General features: G+C 34.8%; 1 protein-coding gene across 4 annotated transcripts in view; it reads left to right on the forward strand.

Annotated features, from left to right (window-relative positions):
- The window catches only part of zmiz1a (zinc finger, MIZ-type containing 1a), a 249,704-nt gene that overhangs the window by 60,882 nt on the left and 166,680 nt on the right, over positions 1-22,142 (forward strand). For all 4 annotated transcript variants that reach the window (XM_087278069.1, XM_087278070.1, XM_087278071.1 and 1 more), the window contains exon 2: positions 81-199. The gene's annotated coding sequence lies outside the window, so the exon portion shown is untranslated. The remainder of the gene's footprint in view (positions 1-80; positions 200-22,142) is intronic.

Consider the following 22,142-nt stretch of genomic DNA (forward strand, 5'->3'; position numbering starts at 1 on the left):
TACTCTGTTTGGAGAACGGCCCTGGGAGGATACTCTAATTTCAAGCTGAAGGTGTAACGTGTCTTTTTCTTTGTTCGCAGGTGCGGTGGACCCTAGTGTAGACTGGAGCTCGCGGAGGGACCTTCCCCACGGACTATATGCAGGGAGGGGAGGGGGAGGGGGGGCTGCTGACGTTTCACCCCACCTCCAGAACACACAGGTCGGCATGCTTTAAAATCTGATATGTTGCTTTTTAAAAAAACGTCAGTCATGTGCCTTTTAATGTTCTATATCATACTAACAAACTCTTCAGTAAGGCCCAAACATAGCCTTTTATTATATGTGTAATTAATAAATGTGCTTTATTTATTTATTATATTTTTTCTGCTTTGACAGTTCATCACATTTTAAAAGCTGATATGCCTGTTTGAATAATATAAAAGAAAAGAAAAATATAATTATTTAGTTATAAGTGATATACACTACCTGACAAAAGTCTTGTCGCCAATCCTAGTTTTAAAAGCAACAAATATCATTTGGAAATGTGGCAGAAGGTAGATTTTACCTATGAATCATCTGTTGAACTGCATCCCAATCATTACAAATACTGCAGTAGACCTATTGGAACCCGCATGGACCCAAGATTCTCATAGAAATCAGTCAAGTTTGGTGAAGGAAAAATCATGGTTTGGGTTACATTCGGTATGTGGACGTGCGAGAGATCTGCAGAGTGGATGACAACATCAACATCTTGAGGTATTAAGACATTTGTGCTGCCCATTAAAAAACACAGGAAAGGGCAAATGAACATTATTGAGCATGTCTGGGTTAAGTTGGAGGATGCATTGTAGATGAATACTGAGTGTCTTGGTGAACTCTGGGAGTCCCGCAAAAAAGGTTTCTGTGCCCTTCCAGATGACTTTATTAATAAGTTATTTGAGTCACTGCAGAGATGTATGGATGCAGTCGTTCAAGCTCATGGGAGTAATACTCGATATTAATTGTTTTCCACTGCACCACTTCTGATACTAAATGACCAATTAGAAGTCAAGTTATTAGTTGTTGTCTCTTAAACTTGGATAGGTGACAAGACTTTTGTTAGGTACTGTATATTATATAAAATGTTTTTGTTTATTTTAGAGCCTTTAATTTTAAAAACAACTATGAATATGAAATGAGGTTAGTACTTTTGTAATACGTGTTATATTTTTGTAACTCGCCCTTAAGTATATTTATTTGTTTATATAATTTTTATAATGTTTATTTACTGCATCATCGTTTTATTTTGCATTTGTTTGCTTGTGAATTGGGGCACTGTTATCCTAACAAATACATAGAAAAATTAGATGAAATAGTGATGTAATGGTTCAAGTTCATGCACAGTATCTATTTATTTGTCATTTGTGATGCACTATGTGATGATTTGAGCAATCTTTGTACGTCATTCTTGATATTAGCTTTGAGCATTAAAACTAAATCTCGTTTGACCCCTAGTATACCCCCTCGTATTGACGCAAAAATGTTGATAAGGAGATTTCATATGGTGTCCATGAGCGTATGTAAATAACCCCCTTTGTCTCAAAACGCATGTCAAATCAGCAAACGGTAACAACATTTCAAGCAGCTTAGAACAAAGTGCGTAACATCTGGATAATATTTGACCTTTGCACATCGTCCTCTGTATTGGCAGTGGGTCATTCTCATTCTCTGCCATAAGCTGTGAGATGTTTACATATCCTGTGTGATTATGCCTTTTCATGAGAGCATGAGGGAAACATGCTGGCTTGATTTGGCCAAATTGGAAGCCTGTGTGTAATATAGTCAGTGCAGAGCTAGGCTGGATGGACGTCTGGTAGTGTTTATGCGCAGGGTAGCTGCATCTGCACACGGCCCCGTCCTGCGGATGCCTCGTACCCTCAGGCCTCCAGCACCTGCATAATGGAACAACAGAGAAGAAAGAGAGGGGAAATGGATCAAATGACAAGGGCTTGGGTTTCTCACTTCAAATGTTTCTTGTTTTTTTGGCTCACACCAGGAAAATATTTCAACGACCTCAGAGAGTTATGCATCGATATGATGGAGCGGCCTTGTCGCAGTTTCGTAAACATTTGTCTTCTTGCGTGTTTGGCTCTTCTTCTCAATGTCGCTCTCAGAAATTCATGGAGGGAAACAGATTTCTCTGAAAGTTTCACTGTCTTGCCTTGCACAATTATTTAAAGAGGGTATCAGGAAACTCAGATTTCTGACATGTTTAAGTGCTATAATTGTGTCCCTGGTGCATCTGCCAACCCAGAAAATGTAAAAAAGGAGAACTCAGTAACTTTGTTTTAATAAGCCTTTTTCTGCAAACGTGAAAACAATGCTTTCAGATTTCTCTCCCCTAGTGACCAAAGCTTTCTCAGAATAATCCCAAAAACACTCAACGTCTGTGAACTGTATAAACACATTTATTGTCAGACATTTTATGTTTTCTGTAAAGATAATTATATTCTTTTTTTTTTAATATTAAAATATTTTTTTGTAAAGACCACATACTGGAGAAGTGCAGCAACATGCTAGTCCAATAGTTTAATCAGTGGATCTCCAACTGCATAAATGTAGTTACTAACCATTCAGAAACATACTGGTTCAATCTGAAAGTTGTAACCTCTCACTGTCCATCATTGCCTTTGGTTGAACATATAAGGGCCGGGACACACCAAGCCAATGGTTGGCCATTGGATAGTTGGTTTGGTATGTCCCACACGTTGCATCTCGTTGGGTTAACATCGGATCACATTGGCCTGATTCAGCATGTAGAATTGGCATCAGTCTGTCACATGAAGAGAGTGCTCTGGTTTTTCAGAAATTAACCAGAGCACGAGTATGACATAGTGAAGTGATGTAGAAAGTGAACGATTCAAATCAAGAAGGATCACAATAGCTACATGTGCTACATTTTTCACATTTTTCGCAAACAATATGGATTATTAGATAATCAGACATATTTGGACGAGCGAATCCCTCAGTGGTGAGTGACAATAGAGCGTACGCTGAGCTGGTGTTTCTTCCCATACTGATAAACTTCTGGTTAATGATTGATGTGACTTTTTTCCTTTTTATACGGTTCCTTTTGCAGCATCGATGTTGTAAGGTAATTCAAATATAATCAGTTAAATAGACTTCAGCATTCATTTAGTTGTTTAAGCGTAAAACGAGATGAAAAGCTGTTTACACACATGCGCCTGTCAGAATTAGCAGGCTAGCGCAGAAGCACCATTAAATATATGGGGGTAAAATAGACATGACAAGGAAAAATGGAATTTAATGCAGTGCCTATACATTCTGATACCCAATTTGTATCGTCTATCACTCTGGCAGTGGAGATCACTGATTTTTAAAGAAAAAAGACCTTAAATGGGCCAATTTTGTAACGGCACACAGTTCACCGGAAGCGATTGTTAAAGTTAACTGACAAATTAAAAGTCTTTCCGCATACTTATGCATATACCCTATCACTGTGATAATGGTATCGAATGCTGCTTTGTTTATGCTGGAAGTTTGGTTTTCCTTTACGGATTGAGAAAACACTCTATTCGGTCGGCTTTCTTCTGTTTGGTGTGTTCACATGCAGCTTTTTGGTCCAGACACATTCCCAACATGAGGCGACAACACAGTTGGGTATCGATGATGCTAGTTGATTGGCATCGCCTTGGTGTGTCCCAGGCCTAATGCTGCTTTACACTACTGGTCGTTTCTGATACTTTGGCTGCATGAGATTCAATTGTTGTTTCTGGAGTGTCAGAGTAGTGTGTATCAGCATTGTCTTTACACCTGGAAAATAGTAGCTCATTTGCATTAAAGGGACATGCATTAAATCAGTGTGTTTTATCTCAAACCCAAATACATGCAAATTTAACAAGCTATAACAAATTACCTATAGGGTTTTTTAAAGCTGAAACTTCAAAGACACATTCCTGGAAGACTGGAGATTTGTTTTACTTCTTATGAAAAGGCCATATTATGTCCTCTTTAATATACCCCACCCACTTTTTAGTCAGAGATTAAGAATTGGGGGCAAGGAGGGAAATAAATAAATAAATAAAGGTGGCAGTTAATCTCGCTTAGTGCAGTGTGAATGCTGAGCAGTGCTGTGGCCTGACAAACATCTGCCTCACACACAGTTGAGCGGGATCAGCTAAAGCGATTAGCGCGCTCACGTCAGCCTGTGGAGACGGTGCCCGTTACAAAAGCCAGAACACCAGCCTTTCCTCCCACTATCCACCTGGAACACTGACACTGCGGTGAGAGGCCCCTCTCCGGCAGAACCAGAACCACGCTTTTTCAATCCGCAGACGCTCTTCTGTTTGTTTTCCCCCTCTCCTTTAGAACAAAAGCAATATGTAGCACAAGGATCGAACAATCTGTCAGTGTACAAAAGCAGATGCTTATCACAGCTAGAGTTGTATCTGAATGCTCTTAATTAGCATGTATGTAATGAAATATGCCGTTCATTAAGGCGCAATTGTAATTTTACACTTGCTTTGTACAGAACTAGAGGCTTCCTTGATGTGATGGCAGGCGACCTTTTACATTGTTGTGCATAAAGGGAGACTGCATCCTGCACATGTTCTTACAGTTAACCTCATTAAAGCAAAGGAGGGGTGATACTTCCTGAAAAGGGGTCTCTTGTTCACTTTTGTCTCTTTTGTTTTCGGTTCTTCTGCATTTCATTTCTGTTTCTTGTCCATTTAACTGTAAACAATCTTATTAACCTGCATGTTTATCTTGCTTCCCAGTATAATAGCCAAATATATAACTAATAAAAATCTTTTTTTTTTTTTAACTGTAAATTGTTAGTTGGCTTTGATGGATTACATTTTTGTCACTGTATTTGGAAAAATCCATTAGCTGATTGCATAGCATTCATTGTTTATTGTTGTAAATATGTTAATTATGATTTCATTTTACTGCAGACAGGAAAAAATATATTTATTGCCTTTTTTAAAATCATAATCTCTTCTCTATTCTCTTCTTTTATAGCCATGACCTGTTCATCTTTTATATTCAGTCTTCTCTCTCCATTTTCTTCTCTTTTTTTCTTCTCCTTTTAATCTTGACGTCCAAATTCGAGTGTCCCCAGCCGTAGCGAAGGCAGCATTGCTCTGTATGAGGTTGACTTGGTTCTTCTCCCTCATTTTTCATCAGTATTGTGACTTGCCTTTACCTTGTGTGGCTTCTCAGACATGGTGGGATAAAATTTGTTTGAAAAGTAATGCATTTTAGAATATAATGTGTATAATGTAATATATAATATTCATATTTAATGTAAAGATTGTTTTTTATTTTATTTTTATAAACCACAAAAATTCCAACAGTGTGAGTTTATGGGGCTGGTAGTTTAAACAAAGTTCTTTTAAGTCAAGTCATTTCACTTGGTGGCCATCTGAATGGGAAAACATCTAATTCTACAAAACTGTTTGCCAAGCTTACGGTTGTATTACATATTTGGAATCATCAATAAGTTTAAACAACAACTGTCTTATAAGTTTCATTTACAAACATGCTTTCGTCAGATCACACTGATCTTTTGAGGTAATCTACAATTTGTTCTTGATGATGACTCTCCTCCAGAAATGACAGCGACTCTTTGTTTACAAGTTTGTGGGCGTTTGAGTAGTTGATGTCATGTGATGCGCATTTGACAGAATTGACTGTATTTTGCATTTGTTTCATACAGATTACAAAACCAAAACAACCTTTTGTTTTCAAGTGCACTGGGATTATTTAAAAGTACACATTTTAAACTTTATTTAAATATATTTCCTATATCTGTAAAGCAAAAATTCACTGAGATTCCAGTGTGTTGGTTCACCACAATATTGACGTAAAAGCATACATCTAGTCCGATCTTTTCTCCCAGAGAAACGTCAGTCTTTAGCAATCAATGATTGGCTCCTGTGCTAGTAGGCGGGGCTTCATTAACGATATTGACTGTTACACTTTTTACACTTTTTTACACTTTTCCCTATTCAAAACTATACGAGTGAGATGTCTTGTGTAATCTATAGTCTTTGGTTTAACTGACCAGTGCAAAGGAAGGAACTGAACCTGTCAGAAAATAGCCATTATTATTTTTATTCTTTTGCCATTTGATGATGCTACTTGATTTTCATCAAGATTGAAGACATTTTTCATTCAGATGACATTTATGTCTTCATTGCCCTCTATACCACATGTTAAACACCATGGTAAGAAGAGACTTTGACGGTGAAGTTTTCTCTGGGCATGTGTACAAGCCACATGGTGCGTTTGATAAAGAAAAAGGATGTCAGCACTTGCAGGATTAGCTCACACCACAGGAATTAACAGCAACATCCCCAGCTCCTGTAGCACCCAGGATTTCACTTCTCTTTGATATCTAGCCTGCGCAGTTACAGGAGGAAAACCTATCTGAGACTAAGAAGACTCCCAATTCTGTTTCTCTTTTCGATCTCTTTTCGGAAGGTAGTCTTTACCTCTATGAATAACTGTGCTCTCTGTTGATAATAGCAGAGCTTCGACGAGTAGTAAGAGTGCACTAAAACTGTACTTTTTGAGGTATTTACTCTTTAAGTATTTAAACTACAGTAAAGGTATAATTAAAAAAAGAGCAGTTAGCTATAATTGTATACTACTGCTAAAAAAATATTTTTGAACTTAACTTTTTGGACTGAGAAGCTCACCAACTGAGTATTACAAGCACAGCAGTTATTTTGTGTGTGAATATTACTTTTTAAACAGTTCAAAATGTAACTTGGCAGAAATTTTTGAAATCGTATTTTAATATGCTATTAGGATTGAAGCATTTATCAGCACTGATAAAAATGTAGTGTTGCTGTTTTATAGCTGTCTAAAATGTGATAGTTTTTTAGGATTTTTTTTTACTCAACATTAACTTTAGAAGTTTACTGTAACTTGTTAATAAGTTACAGTAATTAATTTAATCCTTCCTTTGCTAGTCCTTATCTCGGACAAAAAAATCATGATCCTAATTGGTCACAACATTTAGCTTAAATTTACACAGCCCCACTAAAAAAAACTAAAAACGTCATACTAATTAAGTTAACACAGACTATAAAAATGACCTTGAGAGTTCTTTTCAGGGAATGGTTTTTTAAATCAATTCATTAGACTGTGTGTGTGACAGTATATCAGTCACAACAAAACCAATGTTGTTAGAATGTCTAGAACTTTACACTTTGGATAGCTGTAACAGGCGCCTCTACAAAAGGGCCGTGTCCACATGAATCTACATGCCTGTAAACCCATAAGAAAAACTCAAAGCATCAGAGGAATTAATGAGCACATGTGGCATATGAATGTAAACAAACATGGAAAATTTTGTGCAGATCGGCCAATAGGTGCCACTAAAATAGTAGAAAAGGTCTCAAAAACACAGTGTTTCAATATCTGTTGAAGCTCAATACAACGTTTCAATTACCATTTTAGCCACTAGATGGATTAACTTGAAGTTTGGCATGCAGTGTATTTGCTCAAAGTGGAATGACATACTATAAAAAATGGCAGTCATTAGCCTATTCAATTTGAGCATCCATTAAACACAGTTTGAAAGAAACATTTTGAAAAGAAATCATCCACTAGGGGGCGATTTTGAGTTTTTGGACTGTGTAATTAAACGTTTGTTAACTCAACCTAGAAACTCTAATATTCTAATTAGATATTTCATTGCTGAAAAGACTACCTAAAGGCTTCCTGAATGATAAATAACCTTATGCAACTAAATGTTTGAACCCCGATAATTGCTGCTTGCAGCTATATTTTTAATTGTTATTTTTCATTTGTCTGAGCGAACAGTCACAGAAATCATCCTGACATTTGAATGTTGGGTTTATTGGTATGTTTGGTAGGATAATATACCGTACAGCTACCAAATATTAATTTATCACAATAAACTATGAAACACGATACCTCAGCCTCACTCTCAGTCAAATAACACTGCTTTGCCAAGAATTGCCTATATACTGGCACTTTGTTGTTGTTAATGGAGGTTTGCCATAGAGTTACTTAACTTTTTTCCCCCATTGTTGGCACAGATCAAGTTCAACACCCCTTTGAATGGAAGGTGTTGAAACAAGCTGAAATATCCCTTTTACCGATGCCAAAAGTGCATTCATTGAGAGCACTGACTGTGCAATGCGGGACAGATGTGGTGATTCCTCTGGAAGTATGTCTTTTGTGTGGAAGGGAAATGAAAGCTTATGCTAGGATGTTCTTCATCGTGCTTCTGGAGGTGAAGAGGCTGAGGATTGTGCATCTGTGTTGCGTTTATGCCAATGACAGCTAGCATCCTGAAAGGGCTCACAGTTTGACACCATGCCAAAGCTGATAGTCAAGAACACTGTTTGGTTCTAGCATACATTAGAGCGGGCCAGTAGTCTTGTAACCTATTGATTTTAGAGACTCAGAAACAACTCGCTGGGAAAAATATGGTTTCTGTGTATTTTTTGGAACTTGAGAGCTTTAGGTTTTGTACATTGCGAGTGTGTGGAGAAGCACTGCTAACACATTAATCATTTCTCTTTTTGTGTTTCGCATGTAACAGAGGCCAGCTAGTGCAAAAATTCTCACTCACTTATTTAGTGTCTGGTTAGCACACCCGCCTCCCATGCCAAAGACCTTGGTTCAAATCCTGCTTGAAGTGGGGAGAATACAACTGGAGGGTTCACTTTGGAGTTTTGACCTGAATGGGAGTGGGGTTTATGTGAGTAAGTGTTACAAAGGTCAGACAATAGGAGCTGTTCAAGTAAACCTCACTCCTTAGCCTCAAGTGGGGTTATACTGGTGCCGTGACCCGGATGGGGTGAATATAAGTTTAAAGGTTGAAAATAACCAGGGCTAGCACCACATCCTTCTGGCCTAAATAGACACAGCAACTACTGAGAGTAGAGGCTGCGGTCTTTATCATCCATATTAGCACCCATCTCCCATGCAGAAAACAATAGTTTGCATCTTACTTGGCGTGGAGAAAGTACAACTGGGGGGTTTACAGTGGTGCCGTGACCCATATAAGCAAGGTTCAGTTAGGTTGCATGTAATGGAGGCTCACAAATTTAGTTCTTGTAAGCACACCCGCCTCCCATGCCAAAGACCCTGGTTCAAATCCTGCTTGATGCGGGCAGAATACAACTGGAAGGTTCACTTCAGAGTTTTGACCTGAATGCAAGTGGGGTTTATGTGAGTAAGAGTAACAACGGTCAGCTAATAGGAGCTATGCAAGTAAACCTCACTCTCTTAGCCTCAAGTGGAGTTATTCTCGTGTCGTGACCCAGATGGGGTCTTTAAGTTTAGGGGGTGATAATAACAGGCGCTAGCTAGTAGTAGTTGTGTGAGTACACCTCATCCCTCTGGCCTAAACAGACACAGTAGCGACAGAGAGTAGAGGCTGCGATCTTTATCATTCCTATTAGCACCCATCTCCAAATGCAGAAAACATTAGTTTGAATCTTACTTTGCGTTGAGACTGTAAACCTGGAGAGGTTACAGTGGTGCCATGACCTGGATCAGTGAGGTACAGTAAGGTTCAGTGTAATGGAGGCTTGCTAGTGGAAGCTGTGAGTGTAAACTTGCCCTCAAGATTAGCACTTGGAGACTATGATTTTTTTAGCATTCTTGTCAGTGGTGCTATGGTTTTGCTGTGGCCCGGATGGGAGGGAGGGTCAAGGTGGTGAATGTAATGGTGGCTAGCTAGTAGGAGCTGATTGGAGTAAATCTGACCTTAAGAGAGACACTAGTGGCTGTCGACAGTGAATGTGATCTGTAGCATCATTGTTATTTGGGCTATAATGATGTCGTGACCTGAAGGGTAATTTTGTGTAGGGTGGTGAGTGTAACAGACCTGTTGGTAGAAGCGGAGCGAAAACTAACGAGAAAATGAAAACTAAAATGTAAAAAAAATGTCATTAACTGAAATAATAAAAAAAAAAAAAACGATTATTTAAAAAAAAACTAGAACTAACTGAAACTGTATTGTGTACATACAAAACTAACTGAAGCTAACTAAAATTATAGCAAAAACCACCTTTGTTTTCATATTTGTAAATGTATTTAATACATAATCTTACTGTAAACCATTTGGAAGTAATCTAATGCACGCTGCAGGTGTTTGGCCCTTTTGCACCTCAGAGTCTGTAGTCCTGCTGCCATTGGCCAGATCGAGCCGGTTCTCCTCCAGTCAGTCCTCACTTTTGCTCCCACAACAAAAACAACGAGTGGACCCGTGACCCAGATGGAAGTGAGGTTTAAGGTAGGGCACTGTAATGGGGCTAGCTGGTTGGGGCTGTGTGAGCAAACCTGACCTCAAGATTCATTGAAGTGGTGGATGTGCTCTTGCCTTGATAGTTGGCATGGAACTATAACCAGCTTCAAGGTATACCGCGGTTTGGATAAGTCAAAGTTTTACCACCAAAATGATCTGTAATATCGTTCCTAAGGTATGTGAAAGATTTTTATTTGGTAGATGGTACGATAAATCTGCGTTTTTGAAACTAATGAAAACAGCAGAAGTTAATGGATAATTTGACTTATTTAGCCTGACATGCTTACTGCTCAATTTTTAAAAATCTTTTACAAAATAAAATATATTGTCTTCAAAGGGGAAAAAACTTTTTACTTTTTACCCAGAAAGAAAAATACCTTTTTTTAAAGCAGTAATCACAATACCGTGCTACTGTGAAAACGTGATATTTTTCTCCAAGGTTACCATAGCGTCTGAATCTTTTACCGGCCCTATTGTTAGTATGCCTATCTCCCACATGAGAGATGCCATGAAGAGTGGGGTGAGAACATAAGAAGGAATAATGTTTGGCTCATCATTGTTTCACTTCTGGATAAACTACTGTTTTCATTTATTCAGTAAATGAATGTTAATGACTCATAAGAACTTTACTTGTTGTTGTTTACTTGTAAAGAATCGGTTTGAAAATGTGACACATTTCCCAAAAGTAACCATCTACTAATAGCACTAATGGCATAGCAATGTTTTTGATAGACATTGCATTGCAAATTCCAACAAAATTCCAGCAGTGTGGGTTTATATGGCTGGTAGTTTAACTGACCAGTGGCATGTGGAAGGAGTGACTAAAAACCTGTCAGAAAACAGCCATTATTACTTTTGTTATTTTGCTATTTGATGACGCCACTTCATTTTCATTAAGATTGAAGACGTTTTGTGTTGAGGTGACATTTATGTCTTCATCGCCTACCATACCACACGATAAAGCACCGTGTTAGGAAGAGACTTTGACATTGATTTGTTTATTTATTTTTTCTGGCCATGTGTACAAGTTACATGGGGCGTTTGATATAGAAAAAGGATGTTTTATTAGTGCATAACAGTTTATTTAAAAAAATGTTCATTTACACTATCACATTGCTTTCTAAAGGTGATTTATTTTGAATGCTATCTTTGGCATCATTGTATGAGCATCTGATCTATAAAATTGTATTCCAGTGCTTACTTTGTAATTTAAATGTTTAATTAGATTTTTTTTAAATTTAGTTTTAAAATTAGTTGTAGTCCCTCTAAGGGCTTCTGCGCCTTCAAGAAAAGTTTAATATAAATGAATGAGATGATTTAAAATGAATTGATTTTATTTATATTAAACTTTTCTTGAAAAGAAAATTCATGCTTAAAATTAAAATTATTATTAAGGTTGAATTTAAACCACTTAAACAGAAGCATGGTTACTGTTTATTTGGAAAGACTAACATTTAACTATATGCATGACAGCTGCTTTCTCATTTATATAAATGCTCATCGTGATCATACTAAGGGTTTGAGCATAGTGTGATTATTTTAACCATTTCACATGCAGCTGTAAAATAATGTCATAATATTGCGACATGGACTTCCTGTTTGTCACTTACTCACCAGTAAAATCTAACATTTGAATCATTAAAGGCACAGACGTGTGTGTGTGTTGCCCTTGACAGGAAGCTATATGATTACAAAAGATGTTTTCTGTTAGCCTGCCAGGCCATGCAGCCATGATGAATGAGTGTAATATAGAGTGCATCAAGAGTGGACACATGCGTTAATGGCTCTCAATAATTTGAGCAATACATTTCAAATACTACTTGCGCGCAGAGGCTGATTGTTTCTGAATGATTTAATCTTGAGTTGTGTCCCCCCCCTCCCATTCCTGTCAGTAAACAAGAAAACAGTGTGCTCATTTGAATAATATCACAAATTGTGTAGTTCCTGGCAGTCCCGGGCTGTGCCGTGTGAAGAGTGCCAGCCCTCGGGGTCTGAGTGAACAAAAACAAATCATTGTATTGCTTACACAATTACAAACCTGCGTACTATTCATCTGCACAGGATATGTGAATTACTTATCTGAATGTCTCCAGATATTATCATGAGAGCGCAGCGTTGCAGAGATTGAGATATATGAGATATCTTTTCAAAAGCAGATCGGTGTGCATCTGCATAAGAGGAATCTGCTTGGCATAATAGGAGCGTCATTTTTATTATTATAGACGCTGTTAATCATTAGTTTCATAAAGGCTTTGTCTTATTAATGTTAGTCTATGACGAGCTGAAAAAAAAAATGTTTTATTTTTTTTTTAAATCAAATAATCATTACAAGCTGTTACTGACTCATTTGGTGAACATTTTTCCTTCACAAATTCCAGGCTGTACTGGCTGAATTTAGCCTGGACTCGGTTTCATGAAAGCAGGATAAATGCTGAATTTATTAAGTTAAATTGAGTTGAGCTGAATTAAGTTAGTAAAGAGATTTATTCTTTGCGGCTAGCCTGATCCAGAGCAGGCTAACAACCAGGCTAAGATTAATCCTAGTGATTTTTATGTTAGTTTCATTCTCAATGCTATGATGAATTAGTGTGTTTTCCAGTCACTCCATGCCCTTGGCTATTTACATATATTTTCCAACTATTAGATTTAAAAATAAACATATTTAATTTTATTAGCAATCATATATATATATATATATATATATATATATATATATATATATATATATATATATATATATATATATATATATATATTTCACATTTAACTATGGAGAGATATAGACGACAGACAAAAAATAGATGAATGGTTAGAAAAAATACATGTACAGTGCTCAGCAATAATGAGTATAGCCTTTTTTAAAATTATTATTTTATATATTTCTCATGAAATATAGACAATAATTTTGGTGCATTTAAACATAATCGTTTTATTTAACTGTTATATATTCATTCAAATTTATATAGACTTTGTTCACTTTGTTAGTGGTTCATTCCACTGTGGCGACTCCAGATTAATAAATGGACTAAGCCAAAAACAAAATGAATGAATGAATGAATGAATGAATGAATGAATGAATGAATGAATGAATGAATGAGATATTGCAAAAGATACAAATTACAAACTAGAAAATGTCAATGTTGTATTTTTTATGTTATTTGTTGTATTTCTTTTGTTGATGATGAAACATCGTATAATAGATTAAATAATCTCAATTAGGATGAAAAATTATGAATGAAAGCGATTACATAAATGATCATATAGATGAAGATTAAAAAACTTGGTAAAATAACCTAAACAGATAAAATAGATCTGCAATAAATGTTTCATATAATCTTCAAGATTAATTCATTAGTAGCATGAATGTCCACTGATCACATTTATGTTAATATATGTTATGCACATTTTGTTTGTTAATATGCATCCTCATAGATTTCTGTTAATTCTCTGAATGAAGGTAATGGGAGTTCCCTGGTTGGTGGGTGACAGAGGCGTTTTTCAACTCGTTACCTAATCGGCTCACATCGGGTTTTATCCATATTTGCATAATTGATTCTGTGATTGGTCCTGTGGTCTGTTAAGAAATGTCGCAAATGTGCACTTATCCTGGCTATCTACATCAGGCTTGACGTATCTGCTCATTTTTATCCTGGATCAGCAAACATCAAACAGACTAAGCCAGGAGGACTTGATTAAACTCGAGCTGCACTTTTTCTCTTATCCTGGCTTTCTTGATTCCACTTTTGTGTAATACCCCTCTGATCAATCATAGTTCAGACTCTACATTGTGTATCTTGCGATGTGACTTTTGCAGATGCGCACATTGCAATTATCGATGCTGAAACGATATAATGTGCAGCCCTCGTGTATTTTTCAAAACAGTGATTATTTAATTTGTATGTCAGTACAGTTTGTTCAAATGATAAACACTATGACAGATTTACAAATCAAATCTATCAGTTCAGTTTTTTTTATTATATTCTTATATTATCATTTAAATTCTTATAAAGTCATCTGGTTCCTTAATGTTAGACTTTTAGCCGGTGGCTTTCTAGTTGTACTGGAAAAGCTTAAGAACGATTGGGGTGGAGGCTGGAATCAAACAAAGCCTCGAGTCTATCAGATTCAGAACATAGCGTTCATCCAGCTGCAATGATTATATGAATTTCTCTCATTTATTTGCTGCTGATTTAGGGCGTTCACAATGTTGGTGTTGCTCACTTGGCAGAACTATCTGGAGTTGATTTACGGATACAGTCTGTTGGATAGAAAATCTGAGCCCATTATGATTCTGCCCAGACCAACATTAAAATGTGTATTTATTGCACTTCCAGTTTTTATGTGTGATCCATAGCAGCCGCCGAGCACCAGATTGGATACTCTCATTTGACAAACCTCCATTTCGCTTGTATCTGACAGCACTCATCCCGACGCATTACATTCAGCATGCACATACTCCTCCAATCGTATATTTTCATTCTCCCCTTCCAACTCTGCGCTCTTTATAGACTCCATAAAGAAAGACAGATGTTCGGGTTTCTTGGTTTTCCCCATTTTCAAGACTCCCAAGGTTGGGTCATGGTGCCACCTTTGCACACAATTATCAAGACCCTGATAATGTGGGGCTGAAAAAAGGTTATTGTAAGTGTATATTTTATACATATAGTTGAGGGCAAAATGATGAGCCCTCCTGTGCAATTGTTATTCTTTTTATTATTCTGTTTATCAGAGCAAAATATTTTTAACAGTATTTACAATAACATTTTTTTCTTCTGGAGAAAGTCTCATTGGCTTAATTTTAGCTAGAAAAAAAGCTTCTTTTAGTTTATATGACAAACAGTTTATATCAATATTATTAACCCGCTTAAGCAATATCACCCCCCCCCCATTCACTACAGAACAAACCTGTTATACAATGACTTGCTTAATTAACTTAACTTGCTTAGTTAACCTATTTAGCCTACATACGTTTTTAAATTGCACTTTTAGCTGAATACTAATATCTTGAAAAATATCTAGTAAAATATTATTTACTGTCACCATGGCGAAACATAAAAGAAATCAATTATTAGAAATTAGTTATTAAAATGGTTAGTTATTAAAATGGCAGTAGTATGTTTAGAAATGTTGAAAAAACTTTCCTCTCAATTAAACAGAAACATAAAATAAAAAATAAATAAAAATCTAAATTTAAAAGAAATGCTAATAATTTTCACTTCAACTTTATAATGAACATATGGCAATATTCAATATACAGTATGTTGGTAATGGGCATGCAAAATATTGATGTCATATTCTTTTTAAAACACAGTGAATAATAATATATTTAATTTCTCAGTGTGCTTTTTTATCATATACAAGTGGTATTCATAAACAAATTAGTTCAAACATGAACATTTTTACATGTTGGTCTGGCGACTGGCATACTACATGCTAAAATATTGATAGAAAATTCTGCGACTATTTATAGGTGATTTTGAGGGATGCAAACAATAATGCATTTCCTGTTTTACATTTTTAATTTCCGTAGCTCCCGAGAATCCTGAAAGGCCCACATATTGATAAATAACGTTATGACATCTGCTTTAACGTTGGGATATGATTGTATTGCCTCTTGTTACAGCTATTAAAATAGTTTGACAACAAGCAGGATATGTTTATGGTCCAGTGGCATCACCGCATTGAAATAGTCTATATATAAATGGCGTATTGTTACGATAAGATTGCAATAAAGTTTCAATAGAACTGTACTCTTCCAGAGTGAGTAAAAGGGCTAAAATCACTCTAGACGCCTCGCATCCAGCACACTACCTGTTCGAACTGTTACCGTCTGGTCAGCACTTCAGAGCACCAAGCACAAATACAGCCAGACAAAGGAAAAGTTTCTTTCCTTAGGCCATCTACCTCATGAACAGTTAAATATCCCCCAACTGTGCAATAAATATGTGCAATACTTTCTCATACGCACTTGTACTCACAGCACCTTATATCAATATACAATGCAATACTTTGTCCATTCGCATGTGTACACAGCACCTTATAACCTGTATATGTATAAATCTGTACATACAACTCACCATCCAGATTTCTTGACCAACTGCATCTCTGTTTAATGTTTATCTTTTTTTTTCATATTTATTTTGTGTTGTCACTTAATATACACTGGAAGCTTCTGTATCCAAAACAAATTCCTTGTGTGTGTGTGTGAGAAGCACACTTGGCAATAAAACTGATTCTGATTCTGAACTGTAGTTAGAAACTAATTCAAATCAGTAGTAATTTAAAACTAATAAATTAGTAACTGTAATAAATCTGGGGTTTTACTGTTGATTTTAACTAACGTTTACTAATTAGACTTTACAATAAAGTGTAACCCATTGTAATTTATAATCTTTTTTCAATTTAATATTGTTAAAGCATTTGTTTACTCTAAACAATTGTGTATATATCTATACACACACAACTAATCCATACACAGTTTGTCTTGTTATTATGCCTGATAAAGTAACTATTGTTTGCATTTTAGGTCAATAATGTGATAACACTATATACCGTGATAAAAAGCTTCAGTAATTAATCGCAACAACAAAATTTGATACCGTCTTCAGCCTATTGTATGTAAGTGATAAATTAACTAAAGCTACAATTCAATTTTTTCCCCTATATTTTGTATTCCCAGACTCTGATTTAGGGAAAAACCTTTGCTATTCTTCATTATATTTCATGGCTTCTGTGTATTTCATGGAACCTGATATAAAGTGCTTACTGGTCATCTTTAAAAACATAACTAACATTTGTATTAAATCTATTTTCACTAAATCGAATCAAGAATCGTTACGTCTGAATCTAAACCCAACCCTACCAGAAGGTCCTGCAGATGTTTGCTTTTTCAAAAACACCACAACAAAGCAATTAAGAAGCCGTAATGACAGAGAAGTTTTATAGTATCTGTAAGGATGTTTCTGAATGTCTACAAGGAAGGAGGAATGTGGTAAGCATTTTAAACCAGGTGAGTATTCAGAATCTGAATGAATGAAACGGATTCATTCTCCAGCAGGGCCTCCTGTAGGCTTTCAGAGGAGGAGAGCTTTGAAAACATCCAGACGGCTTTAGGACCTGCACTCTTGTGTTAATGAAGCACACACAAAGAGAGAGGGAGAGAGAGAGACAGAGACAGAGAGAGAGGAAATATGTGTTTAATTAGCAAACGGTTTCGCTAACTGACTATTAAACTTCTGATTACAGTGTGTAGCTTCACTGAAATTAAGAAGTTTGAGAACTGAATTGAAGTAAGATATTTATTCAAGTACGTCGCTTGATGATTCTTTTTCCTTTTTAATTATCATGCATTTCTTTAATAAGTTGTACTAAGAGCGAAATGCACTGTGAACTATGTATTTCATCAAGTATAGATGAGTTACATCAGTGTTAGCTTACTGTCAGTTTAGCATTGCATAATTGTGTATAATTTATAAATAAATGAATAAATTAATGAATGATTTGGAAAAATTTCATATTGTGATTTTTATTTATGCTTATTTAATAAAACGCAAGCATATTGTCATCATATAAGCACTTTGCATCACAATTTTGATATGATTTATTGTGCAGCACTAATATACATTTGAAGTCAGAATTATTAGCCCCCCCTCCCCCCAATTTCTGTTTAACAGAAAGAAGATTTTTCAACACTTTTCTAAACATAGTAGTTTTAATAACTTATCCCTAATAACTAATTTATCTTTGCCATGAGGACAGTACATAATAGTTTACTAGGTACCAAGACACTTCTATACAGCCTAATGCCCCAGTATATTGATGTGACTCTATACTGCTCAGTGAGCGCCATCTTTCAGATAAGACAAACAGCGGCCCTAATTTTCTGTGGTCATTAAAAATCCTGGGATGTTCTTAGAAAAAGAGTAGGGGTTTAACCTCGTCAATCTGGCCAAATTTGCCCACTGACCTCTGTCCATCATTGCCTCCTAATCATCCCCATATGATAATTGGCTTTATTACTCTTTCTTCTCTTTACCAATCAGCTGGTGTGTGGTGAGCTGTCTGGTGCAATATGGCTGCCATCTCATCATCCAGGTGGATGCTGCACACTGGTGGTGGATAAAGACACTCTCCCAATGTGTAAAACGCTTTGACTGTCAAGAAAAGTGCTTTATAAATAAATAAGGAATTATTATTATTATTATTATTATTATTATTTTCTTATTAAATTTAAAATAATTTATTACAATTGTATTAATACTACTAATAATAGTTATAAAAAACCTTGTAACCATTTAATATAAATATATGTAAATACAACAAAATACAACATATGTAAATACAACAAAACATTTTATGTGTATAATAATAATAATAATAATAATAATATAATAATAATAATAATAATAATAATAATAATAATAATAATAATAATAACAATAATTACAATAATAATTTAAAATGATCTAAAATACTTGATTAATTAAAAAACTATATATAATATTTACAAATATTGTTTCATTTGTTATTTATATTTATTATTTATAATGTTATTCATTAATTCATTTTCTTTTCGGCTTAATCCCTTTATTACTCTTGGGTCACCATAGCGGAATGAACCACCAACTTATCCAGCATATGTTTTACGCAGCGGAGGCCCTTCCAGCTGCAACCCATCTCTGGGAAACATACATGCATGCACACTCATTCACACTCATACAATATGGACAATTTAGCCTATCCAGTTCACTTGTACCCCATGTATTTGGACTGTGGGGGAAACCAGAGCACCTGGAGAAAACCCATGCAAACGCAGGGAGAACATGCAAACACACAGAAACGCCAACTGACCTAGCCGAGGCTCGAACCAGCGACCTTCTTGCTGTGAGGCGACAGCACTACCTATTGCGCCATCGTGTTGCCCTTTATAATGGTATATTATTATTTCATTAATCATATATTTATACTTCACAGTGCTTTGTTCTTAGTCGTACTTGTTTAAAAAGTACTTTTTTGCATAACAATTGTTATTATTTTGCATTTTTACTGTGTCTTAAGTTTTGTTATGACTTTTGTATGACGATTTGACCAGTTGCACTCTTAAAGCCACTTTGTAATGCTTAGCATTGCCACACATTTGGCTATAAAGGTTAAATGTCACAAGCTCTCTGCTGACGTTCTCTGATATTTCACACATGCACGAGCACAGTTTCAACTGTTTTGAGAGACGAATAGCTGCATGGTTGCGTGATTGTTGTAGCGTCCAGACCCAGATACCAGAGAGTGAGTTATTCCCCGCACCGTGACCTGATTAATTGAGAATGTCTGAGGTTTGTCTGAGGGTTGTGTTCAGGCTCCAGTCGCCCGCCCAACCTCATCCATCTCAAAAGCTGGTGTCTAAAGGTTGGCCTCTGAAACGCTGACCCTTCGCCTCAGATGCAGACAAAAAGTCAGTGTGCTTCAGTTGATTGAATGAGAGCGAGCGCAGGATCAGGAGGTAAAGATAGCAAGCAGGAGACAAAAAGACACTACATTTAGACAGCTTGTTTTTTTTAAAACATTTGCATTCATTCATATTTTTGTAATTAGGAGCTGTCTACAAAATAGTAAATGCATTAATTTATGAAGAGAACAGATTAATAGAGACTAAGTTCAACCATGCATAAAACAGATAATCTTTAAATCTTTAAAATAATGTCTTTGATTTGTTAAATTTCAGTTAGATTGCAAAAAATTATGTTGGGCATGAATAGTAATAACAATGAGGATTAATTCTAACACACATTATTACTTATAATTTTTTATATAATATTAGTAAAAGTAAACAAATACACAGTAGAATAGTTGTTGTAATAATAATAATAGTCATAGACAATCATGCTTAAATGATAAACACAATATTCAATAGTTGTTGTTTAATAATATTGTTTCTTTTAATAAATATTATTTTTAATAATAATAATAAAAATAAATTTTATCATTAATTATTATTGTTGGTGGTAGTTTTAAAATATATTTGTAAAATGTTTTATAAATACATTTGTATTCAATAATTTATCTACTACAAGTTATAGAACTTACAGTATAGCACAATCAATATTTATAATATATTATAAAAAAAAATATATATATATATATATGTATATATATATATATATATATATATATATATATATATATATATATATAATTTTTTAAATGTTATTATTATTTTTATTTGTGAAATGTCATTCACCTATTAAAAGTTATAGAAGTACAATGAAAAATCTAAGGTTATAAAATAAGATCTTAATAAAATATTAGTTAATTAGTAAATATTGTTAATGAAAAGAAATCACAGTGGATTTTGTACTTTTAAACCACAACATCAATAATAATACTAATAATAATAATAATAATAATAATAATAATATTAATAATACTAATAATAATAATAATAATAATAATTATTATTATTATTATTATTATTATTATTACTTTTATTATAATTATAATAATACTGATATCATTTGTTTTCATTTTATTAGTATTTTTAGTTGTGGTAGTTTTAAAATATATCTGTGAAATGTTTGTGTAAATTTGTATGCAATAATTCACCTATTCAAAGTTACAGTAGTACATTTAAAACTGTAATATTACAAAATAAAATTGTAATAAAATATTAGAATGTTGTATATGAAAAAAATCACAATAGGTATTTTATAATGTGTTTTTAAACAACAACAACAATAATAGTAATAGTAATAATAATAATAATAATTATTATTATTATTATTAATATTATTATTATTATTATTATTATTATTAATATTATTATTATTTTTAGTTGTGGTAATTGTTTTAAAATATATTTGTGAAATGTTTTGTGTAAATTTGTATACAATAATTCACTTATTAGAAATTACAGAAGTTACAGTAGTACAATTAAAATGTAGTATCACGAAATAAAATATAAATAAGTCATTAGAATATTGTATGAAAAAATCACAATGGATATCCTATATTTAAAATAATAATAATAATAATAATAATAATAATAATGATAATAATAATGATAATAATAATGATAATAATAATACAATTATTATTATTATTATTGGTGGTGGTGGTAGTTTTAAAAGCTAATTGTGAAATAATTTTTTTATCAGTAAATTTGTATACAATATTTCAACCAATACTCAGCTCACTGCTACTAACAATAAAAGTTACAGTAATAAAACTAAAAGTGTAATAAGGATCTTAAATATCATTAAACAATAATAATTATACTATTAAAGCATGATTAATACATTAAACAGGTCCCTCACCTATATTTCAGATGCATGAAATATGTATAAAAGTAGTAGTATAACTGTGAATAGAGCCAAATGCTCATGTCCAACGATTGGCCTCAGAAACAAATGCTGACCCTTCGCTTCAGACAAAAATTCAGTGCGCTTGAGTTGATTGAGTGAGAGCTAGCGCGGGATCAAGAGAGAAAGATAGCGAGCCGGAGACAAAAAGAGGCAACATTTAGACAGCTGCACGCGCACTGCCATGTATCCATGTCTGTCAGAGGAAGATATTTCTGTCTTCTTAGTGCAGGCCATCTCGATGTCATCACCGTCACCCCTCTGTCATTGGCTAAAAAAGCCTGTCGGTGTGTGTGTGTGTGCCTGAAGTACAGCGTGTGCTGGAGTTAAAGGGCTCTGCTGGACCCGCTTTAATTGGAGTGCGTCAGTCAGGCAGCTTGACTCATCGAAAATGACTGGGAGCAGTGCACTTAATAGGAAAGCAGAGAGGAATGACAATAAGGTCATGATAGCAACACGGCCAATGGTGACGATCACATTCCTGAGGCAACACTGCTTTCCTGACTTATGAGTGG

The sequence above is a fragment of the Danio rerio genome, chromosome 13 (assembly GCF_052040795.2).
Source record: "Danio rerio strain M-AB ecotype USA chromosome 13, GRCz13ab, whole genome shotgun sequence".
Classification (NCBI taxonomy): domain Eukaryota; kingdom Metazoa; phylum Chordata; class Actinopteri; order Cypriniformes; family Danionidae; genus Danio; species Danio rerio.